Genomic DNA, 10313 nt, shown 5'->3' with positions numbered 1-10313 from the left:
GGGAGGGGGTGTGGCTCAGGCCTTGGAAGTCTTTCATTTTCACGCTCTTTGTGACCCTTGTCTTTCTTTGTCCGATGCCTTCATTTTTTGAGGTGTCGGAACCCTTCCACTTTTTCTCTCTGATTAGTGTTACATAGAGGTTGATTGTAGTGATGGGCAGTCTGAGACGAGGTCTCGAGATTTCTCGGGATTTCTCGAGATTAGCGCAGGCATTATTTCTCGCGAGAAATTTCGAGAAATCTCGAGAGCATTATCCTCGCAATGTGCGACAAGCAGCGTTTCGTAGGCCTGCAGGTAGTCGGAGCTGAATGTTGTTTGTTCCGAATATGCGAATAGCCAACAACGGGCCTTCTCATTCTCGTAAATACGTGTCAACAAGCGACTAGGGCGTTTATTTATACCGAGGTCTGTTTTGACGAAGTAAAACATAATTATAAAGGATGCGCATTCGGGCGTTGTATTCACTGGTAGGTACACGAATGAGTGGTTTAAGTACAGAACCTGACGGCTACTGTAGGTGCACGTACCTGGATACTAGACGCGTGCATTATTCGAACTCAAGACGAGGCAAGATGCGCCTTGCTGCATATGTAACCACCATTACGCATGAGTGGAATGTGAAATTGATATAGAGTATTCGCGTCATAATTAGGTAGGTACTTCGATATATGACGGTGCAATGTGAACTGTGTCGAACTGTACGCGACAACTTGAAGACGATGTCCGAAACGCAACGTAAGTCGTGGATGTCTGTTATTTTTAAGAGGTGTCACAGCACAGTCCACTGTGTTGCTTATTCAAAAGAAGTAAAATACATTGGCAGAAATACTTCTGGGATGATCCGGCACTTACAAACGCATAATATCAATGAAGAGGAATCGTCACAGAACACCTCCGGCCCGGTCTGAATCACAAGAAACCACCCTGCCGACAACGATTGTGAGGCATCCAGGTAGGATTACATTCTAATAATAATTATTAACAAATTATACGGGTTATTCAGCTACGAAGTCCACCTGACATAACTCGTGAACAGTTTAAGATACTGGCATTCTGCATTAAATTTCGTTAATGGTAAGGAGCTCATAGTTCAACATGCAGTGCTTTCCTAGGCTTTTGACAAAAATTATCGCCATACACGTTTCCATGTGAGAACTAAAGGTGTACAAATTGTTCTTCAGGCTTGCCTGCCCCAAGCTACTCTGCAACAAGCAAAGCAGCTTAGCTTGAGCGCCAGCGAAGCAAGAGTGCACGCGTACTGAGCGCGCTAGTCACAGCAAACCAAAACCTGGGTTTCCCTAAGCCTGACAGGTTGCCTGGGACCCGTTCGGACTGCCGGACTTGTGTTCGGCCTTCCCTGACTGTCCAGTAACTGGTGAAAATATTCGCAGTGAATTGGAAGATCGTTTGAAAAGACACGGCGTTTCTCATGCAGATATTTACAAAATTACATTTGTAACAGGCCAGGGAAGCAATATTGTTAAGGCCCTCAGCATATACAAGCGTCTTCCATGCATGGCTCATATTATTAATAGAGTCTTGAAGCATGTTCTGAACGACTCTTTTTGAAAGAAAGTGTTCCTAATGTGTTAGCTGTTATCCATTCAGTGAAATCTCTGGCTTCGTACTTTAAGAGAAGAGGCCTATGTGGGAGGTTACAACCATCTATGAAACCGTATGTTTCCACTCGGTGGAACAGTTATTTTGACATGCTGCAATCAGTTCACTCCCAGAGAGATGCTAAGAGAACTATTTTAGAGAAGGAGGGTGCCTCTGATAAAACGCTCGGGTATGATCAGAACATTACTGGCCTGGTCATAACATTCTTAAGCCATTTAAGGAAACCACAGTTGATCTTGAGGGTGATGAGGAGCCGACTTTATATCTGGTCCTTCCGTGGTTTTATGCCTTAAAAGCCCATTGCACTCCATAGTATGATGATGAACAGGTAATATTTCATTTCTTTTAAATTTTAATGCGAGTCTCTTGATATTTAAATGTAAAAGTGTTTTCATACTAAACGAGTTTTCAGTACTTAAAGCTTTAGAAACAAACCGGTGGTGTCTTCCTGGAGCAGAAATTTGAAGTCGCTATGTTAAACAAAATTGCAACTTTTTGGTGCCTAAATATCGCACATTAAAGAAACTAAATGCAGGAGAACAAATGTCTGTTTTTGAGGCAGCTCGACAAATGTGTGCTCAAGGTAAGATTCCGTGGTTATTTCTTCATTATTATTATTATTATTATTATTATTATTATTATTATTATTATTATTATTATTATTATACCTATGCAAATTAGATATTTTTAATATTTTAACATTACCATAAAATATCGATAACTTGGGCGGATATATTTTCAGATCAGATACCCAATCAAAATAGACAAGTAGTCCTTCAAATGAAGAAAATTCAGTGCAACGTAAGAAAGCGAAATTTGACGATTAGGCAGAAAATTCGCCAATGATATATGATGAGGACAGTAGGTACTTGCAAGAGGGGTTTATTATTGACGAAAATATACTGCGGTGGTGGAAAAATAATTCGCACAGGCTGCCCCGACTTGCCTGTGTAGCGAAAAAAGTGCTTAACATACCCGCTACGAGTGCCGCCAGCGAGAGGGTCTTCAGCTGGTCGGGAAATTTAATCAGCGAAAAACGTCCCCGTCTTGATTCGCAAAGACTTATGACCTCGGTGACACACGCAAACGATAATGTGTCCATGTATTAAATATTGGTATGCAATATGCACAGTATGAGGCAACCACAAACTAAGAGAGCAAGTGGTAAAATTACACTTCTAAACTGAATAGTTTTATAATTATTTCTTTTGGTTTTCTGGGGAAGGAGTTTCTAAATTATTAAATGTATTTCAAAAATATTACCTACAAAATTAATCTTTTTAAATATATTTATGACCTATACCTACATCTGCCTCTAATTTTCTCGAATAATAATTAATACATTATATTTATGGTCATATTTCCATCAACGGTCATTATGTTTATTTAAATATCGAAATATTCTGTTCAGAGAACCTACTTTTTACTAACTATTTTTGATAGAGAGAAATATTATTTGTTAATTAATTACATAAGACGTCTAAATTACGAAATAAATTTCAACATAACTTTGTAATGACTAACACAATATTAAATAACCATATAAAATAATATTTGTGTTGACGAATCCTATATAAATTCTGGCATATAACAACCTCTTTCCTGGCTGCATTCACGCGAATCTCATATCAGCACAATGAACGAGCAAACATCCATTAACGCAGCAGGAAGAAGAAAGCAAGCAAGCAAGCTAACCTGTAGCCTGCCCAAGTTGGGCTGAGCTTGATCTGGCCAGGAGTGCAGCAGCCTGCCTGTACTGTTGTTTACGTGCGGCTAGCTTGCTTGCCTGCTCTCCAGGCAAGCATGGGCAAGCTAAATGCGGAGTTTGTACACCTCTAGTGAGAACTGCTGATGATAACTATCAAGCTTACATTCGTAGTTACTGGGACATCTCACAGCTCGCAGCACACGAGAATCGGTCTCGAGAGCGTTGCCCATCACCCCTGTTACACGTTCCACTCATGTGTAATGGGGGTTGCGTATGTAGCAAAGCACATCTTCCCCGTCTCAGGTTCGAATAATGCACGCCTATAGTATCCAAGTAGGTGTATATCCTATCTTCAGTTATTCACAAATTATGCATGGTTATTCACCTAAGATGTCCACCCCAAATAAGTCGTGAACAGTTTAATAAACTGACATTCTGTTTCCACTTTAGTTAATGGTTCATAGTTGAACATGCAGTACTTTTCCAGGCTTTTGAAAAAATGTATTGGCTCACACGTTTTCGTAAGAGAACGTTATTTCACGCCATAACTGCAAATGATATACTATCAATTTTACAGTCGTAGTTACTGGTACGTCACACAGCTTGCACTTCAGGAGGATTGGTCTCGAGATTCTCGAGGTCTGTGACGTCAGTCTCGAGTCTCGAGCGAGAGCGTTGCCCATCACTAGTTGATTGCCTAGCTGTACTTCCTCTTAAAATAATAATCACCACCACCACCACTTAGTTGAGCAGCTCGTCTCCTTTCCCCCAAGTCTTCCCAGCCCAACATTTTCTTAATGCTACTCTTTTGTAGGAAATCACCCAGAACAAATTGAGTTGCTTTTCTTTGGATTTTTTCCAGTTCCCGAATCAAGTAATTTCTGGTGAAGGTCCCATACTCTAGAACCATACTCTAATCGGAATCTTACCAGAGACTTATATGCCCTCTCCTTTACATCCTTACTACAAACCCTAAACACCCTCATAACTATGTGCAGAAATCTGTACCCTTTATTTACAATACCATACATATGATTACTCCAATGAAGATCTTTCTTTTGTTGTACTTGTGTTTAATTAGCTGAATATGTCCAAGTCTGTTTTTGTTGAGAGAAATACCTCCAGAATTAGACTTGTCAAGTCTCTCCTTACATCCACATTGAGAAGTTAAACAGAACTTAGTTCAGGTCAAAGTGTGGAGTGAAAGCAATAAGCTGTTACTCCAAGTCACCCTCTAAGGAAATGGAACTACAGGATATCACACGGTAATGAAATAACGTAGAGTGTGAACAAGTGTCATCATCCACTTTAATACAGAGTATACAATATTATATACAAAATAAGTAAGCCACTGCACATTATCAGAAAATAACACTCTCTCTGAGACGGAATGATACTTCACAACCTTCAAACTCTATTCTCTTTATTGTACAGCAGAACCTTGTTAATCCGGACTAACTGGGAGGATACATTGATCGGAGTAACCAAAATAATCTAAAAGTGCATTAACCCATTCGCAACAATTGACGAGCTGTGGTCACACCCGGTGTTTATGAATCAAATGACTAGCTCAGCTTGCAACGACTTGCTTATCTTCGTACATTAGATCCTCTTTGCAATGTAAGTTCTCACTGTAAGGAACTAGTAACATGTACTGTTGGTATACAATTTCTGTGCGACACAAGGATTGTTGAACAACAGTTTATTTTCATCAGCATTCAGTATCCATTATGCAGTAGAACCGGCATCGTGATAATGATGGGAGTTTGAATGCGCTTGTAGACATTGTTTTAGATGGCTATTATGGCAATAATTATGTTCTAGGGTAGTGACAGCAAAAGTGAAAGTTATTCGAGCGTGAAGAGTATTGAAGAAAGTGAGAGTGAAAATGCCACGCAAAGTCATTCCAAACGTGTGCGTCCGGTGACACAAAAGAACCGTAGCGATTGGAAATTGGAGAACAAAGACACTACTCCTGATACATATCAATTTCGTGGATACAGCGGTGTTTCAGAAATAGTTACCGTCCGAACATGTGATGTGTTTAGAGCACATGGATCCAATCTTATTGAAATTATTTCAAATTAAACATTTGTACCGCAGCCAGCAGTCGTTCAAGGAATGAAGAATAGGTGAGCCATAACATTCAATGCCATGAATGTGACATCTGAGTGAATTATCTTCATTAGTTAGAATTTTCTGCATGTTTTTGAGTGACAGGTAACACTCGAATGACTGGCGGGGAAATTAAATCTGATTCCACAGTCCACAATGTGGCCATTTATTGAGACCATGCTAACAACAACAAAACATGCTGATATATGTTGTGAAAAGTTTATTACACTGCTTTGCCAGTTTGAACAAATGTAGTTGATCACACAGCATTTCTCATTCGCTTCACCTCACACACACGGTACATAGTGTACCTTTTCTTCCTATACTGCTTTGATCCTTGTCTTTCCATTTCTGTCCAAAAAAAGAAGTTACTCAAAGACATAATGAGAACACATTCAAATACAATACAAAGAACAAGCTATGTTTCACAGAACAGCATCACCACGTTCACTCCCCTAAGTCGGATAAGCTTTCCCAGGGACCAACAAAATTTAAACCAAGCTCCAATTATGTCGTAGTTATGTTTCTAATTTACAGATGGTAGATAAATGAAGTGAACCTCAAAGACAGTATACATTTCAGCCTGTTTACGTGCAAACCATGTGTCGGCTATTTCTTATTTGAACAAAGGTCGAGGTAGAGCGTTGGAGAGAAACTCGTGTTTTAAAGCGCATATTGGAAGAGCTGACAAGTGTGTGGTGAAATAAACAAGAAAGGTTATTTGGAAATAGATGAAATACTGGAGGTGCTGCTCAATGACGACTTGGATGATGAACTTACCATATTCTCGTTCAAGAAGAAAATGATGGAGACAGTGAATCTGAATAAGTACGTACAGAATGCTACCTGGAAGAAGTTTTCAGTACCTATTCAGGCCAACTTTGCCACCATTCACAGCTAATACTGGGGTAATTGTTCCGCTGGTTAATGATACTGATGGAATGTCTTTCGTGCATTTGTTTATTACCAAGGTTTTATGTTTTGATGCAAACAAACTATCATATATGCCAGTCAGATGATTAGCACTTCACCTCACTGCTTCACCTAACATTCAAGTTTATAATTTTTATGTTTCGTATTGATAACAATATAATTATTGCAGATAAATGAGGTAACCCACCTAATCAATACAATACAAAATTAGTACTTCAATTCATTTTTATCATGGTACTAGTTTCGGCCCATTAGTCATAACATTCAATACCATGAATGCGACATTTGAGTGAATTATCTTCATTAGTTAGAATTTTCTGCACTACATATAACATATAACTACATATAACAAAAATAGATAGGCTAATACTTGAAAATAGTTCTGACCCAATAATCAATATCCACTAAAATAAGTCAGTGTCTTCAGGATGTAACACAACACTTGAAAATTCTTATGATCTGTTGGTATACTTCAACAAATATAAATCACTGCCTTGAAGATATAAAATTAAGAGCAATTGGTGAAAAATTAAGATAGAATAGATTGATGTTAAATTACATAATAGTTGATTATGTTATGAAACAAAGGTAAATAGATAAATATGGCTGATGATGGCCTAATATCACTAGGCCAAAACTAGGACCATGATTAAAATAAATAGGTGCAGTACTAATTTTGTACCTCATTGTAGTTGGCTCTGCCTCCTGTCCCCGCTGACGACTGCTCCAGAGCCAACTGCCCCCTCGCTGTATATAGCCGATTGGCCTGGCGCGTTTAATGGGGAATTAGCATTGGCGCAGCCTCACCAGGACAGGTTTCTACAATATTCAGCTAACATTGTTTAAGTACAAAATTACAGCTTTTTAAGTTCATTACCTTAGGGGCACTGATCGAGAATGTCCAATGATGTACAGCTGGTGGTAAACAGCTGTGTGTATACACAAGAATAGGCAAACAATGTTATCCATCACTGAACTATGTGATGAAGAATGATTTTGACAAGGATTTTCCTTTTACTTATCCGGATTAAGCAACGTTCAGTTCATCAGCATCTGGATTAACATGATTCTACTGTATAAGGATCTTTGTGTTCCTGAAATTTGAATTAACAGGCATCCATAGCATATCTGACATCTCAAAAACAATACCTATACAAACTTCATAAAATGCTTTCATTCATTATGTTTTAAAGGCTGCATTGCTAATAGTGAAACAGGCATCATCTCCAGCCCTTTAGAAATCAGTTTCTTTCTTTTACAAACAAATTACTGTGCTGCTGAGATTCACAATTCACTATCCCTACTGTACAGTAGGCATAATCAAATTCATTTTTAAAATTACATTCAACAAATATGGACATAGTTTATTTGGAACATTCAAGATCACAGTTTACTTTTTATCAAATACAACACATTACTTGGAGATAAACAACTTTGAACCTTAAAGAGAGAAGAATATAGAAGGTAAGGGTTGAATTGAATCTATATAATGTATAATTTGATAAACTGTTTTCTGGTTAATTAGGAGAAAATGGCTGTAAAGAGTTCAACGAGTGAAGCTTTTCTTTAATGCCTATAATATGAAGGTCCTTGGAAAAACAGTTACTTTATAGGAATGCCAGTTTTCCCGCATGATTTCATTTTTTTGCATTCTTCAAGTAGTTTGCAGCACCATGTGACAGTTGGTATCGTTGCTACAAGCACTACAGTGGGAAAAAATGCCAGTTTCATGCAGTAGCATGTTAGTATATTGTTAATACAACAACGTCAAACTGTGGCTTGAAACTTTGCTGTTATGAACTTACGGAGTTAATGTTGCTATGAAAAATGTAACATACAAATCAATATATCTACTAGGCGACATCCTCAATCCTACAGAGAACCATCTCAGAGAAACTGAGACCAGCCTCAAACATGGATTGCGTTTTGTCCAGGTACCTTGGAACCACAGAGTTTTTTGTGAGACGAAAATAAGGAACATAGTTGTGTGTACAAATACAAAAGTGAATGCAGGTCACAACAAGGGATTGATGCACTTCTCAAGGCAGCCAGTCCATAGCAAACACATACATTAAGAAGTGAAACGAGAGATATTTCATGCAGAATACAGTGAACTATACATAAAACATGTTTAATGAGTTCTATCTAGAGCCTGGATTTTAAGGTTTTTACAAAAGCTATTTTGGCATTTCATAATCATAGATTAGTGGGTTTTTTTTTAGGTTTTTAACAATTATTTCAGTCTTTTATATAAATTTTCTGATAAACTTACAATTGAGATGTATATAGAGAAAAGAATGAGGACGATTTGCATCATAATTTAGCTTATTTATTGCTTTTTAAGAACTGCATGTAGAAAGTCAAACAGATATGAAATGCTGCTGCTGTTCATTAGTAAATACGACCCTAGGGGCAAAAATCCAACACTCTTATTTAGATTTACTTGTTTTGACAGGCTTGACAAGAATTTGTTTTTTCTTCAGTAGTGAGGAATCCACTGCCTATCAAATTTGTTTTGGCATGTGCACAACCTGAAAAGAAATATAGTGAATAGGAGACACAACTTAACAAAGAAAGTTCTGTATACACTTGCTAGTGATAGGTCGTGAAACCCTAGCCAACCCTCAAAAGTGAAATTTGCTATTCAGTTTGTTGTTAGAGGGTAGGCTGTGGTGTCGGCACCTCAGACAGCTTCCCTGTTAAAGTTGGTGTCCTCCAGAGCTTGACACTGTCACCACAGCTCCATCATCTGGGACTAGCAACGGAGTGTTCCTTGGACAATATCGCACTCACAGACACCACACAAGCACAAGTTGAAGAATAGAACAACTGTCTCTCCCTATATAGTCTCTAGCTGAACATCATGTGGATGAAATACCTAGACTCTAATCCAAGTGATGGTATCATCCAAGTCAGGGGTGAGCCCCGTGATGCAACAGCCCTGAAGGGCCATGGCTTAGAAAACACAAATAGCTTCAGATACCTTGGATCTCACCTGTGGAAGTAACAATGAAGTGCAAGCTCGGATACATGCAATGTGGATACGGTGGAGGGATGTCACTTTGTGACAAAAGAATGCCTCTTCGCTCAAAGTTTCACTATATGGTGCTGTATGCCGATTGTGCAACAAAATCCCTGAAAGCCAATTTCAAGCCATGAGATACAAACGCTTTGCTGGTCAATGGGCACCGCATTAATCCACCACATCAGTAAGTGGGCATGGCATAAATTATGGAGAAAATGTGTGGAAGGCGCTTCCAATGGTATGGCCACGTTCTGCGTGCAGCATCTGGCTCGTCTTCCTCTTTGAAGTCAATGGTTTTGGCCCACCTGCTCATTAGAGGCTAAATCATGTCCACGATTGTGCAAATATGGCGTTAAACTCATGTCCACATCCCGAGGTGGTGCAGCTCTTTTCCGGCAAACCCCCAATGGAGGTGACCTACATGTACCACTTCAACCACATACCAGCCTTCCTGCCATTCTTAAATTTCTGGCAGTACTGGGAATCAAACCCGGGCCCCCGAGGACGGGAGCTAATAACACTAACCATTACACTACGGAGATGGACAATGTGGCATTTATGACCTCAAAGAAAGGATTCTCCCATTCTCTTTCAGTGAATACTGCTTTGTATTCCATCAGTATCCCTCAGGAAGGTGTGAACAAATTTACAGCTTTCATATAATATAGAAAAATAACTGGCGACTCCACATGGATTCGAGAAAAATTATAAGGTTTTCCTAAATTATGTCACAAAGAACTGTTTTAGCCTGTAAGTCTTGAAATTCCATTTAGCCCTTTTTAGGTTCAATAAGAATCTCACATTACTGTATAATCTTATGTGCATAAAACACAAACATATGCTGAAATTTCCTAGTTAGATAAAAAAAAGTAGTTAGAACTTAAGAATCCAGGCCCTAGTTATAACACTATT

The 10313-nt window shown here is 38.7% G+C and overlaps 1 protein-coding gene across 1 annotated transcript in view; it reads right to left on the bottom strand.

Annotated features, from left to right (window-relative positions):
- Window positions 1-4616: 4616 nt before the first annotated feature.
- LOC136857459 (RAB11-binding protein RELCH homolog) overlaps window positions 4617-10313 on the bottom strand; it is a 398727-nt gene continuing 393030 nt past the window's right edge. The window contains exon 21 of the mRNA XM_067136130.2: window positions 4617-8907. The gene's annotated coding sequence lies outside the window, so the exon portion shown is untranslated. The remainder of the gene's footprint in view (window positions 8908-10313) is intronic.

Source organism: Anabrus simplex, chromosome 1, assembly GCF_040414725.1.
Source record: "Anabrus simplex isolate iqAnaSimp1 chromosome 1, ASM4041472v1, whole genome shotgun sequence".
In the NCBI taxonomy this organism is placed as follows: domain Eukaryota; kingdom Metazoa; phylum Arthropoda; class Insecta; order Orthoptera; family Tettigoniidae; genus Anabrus; species Anabrus simplex.
The sequence above is the reverse complement of the archived record's forward strand: the minus strand, read 5'-3'. Positions and strand labels throughout refer to the sequence as shown.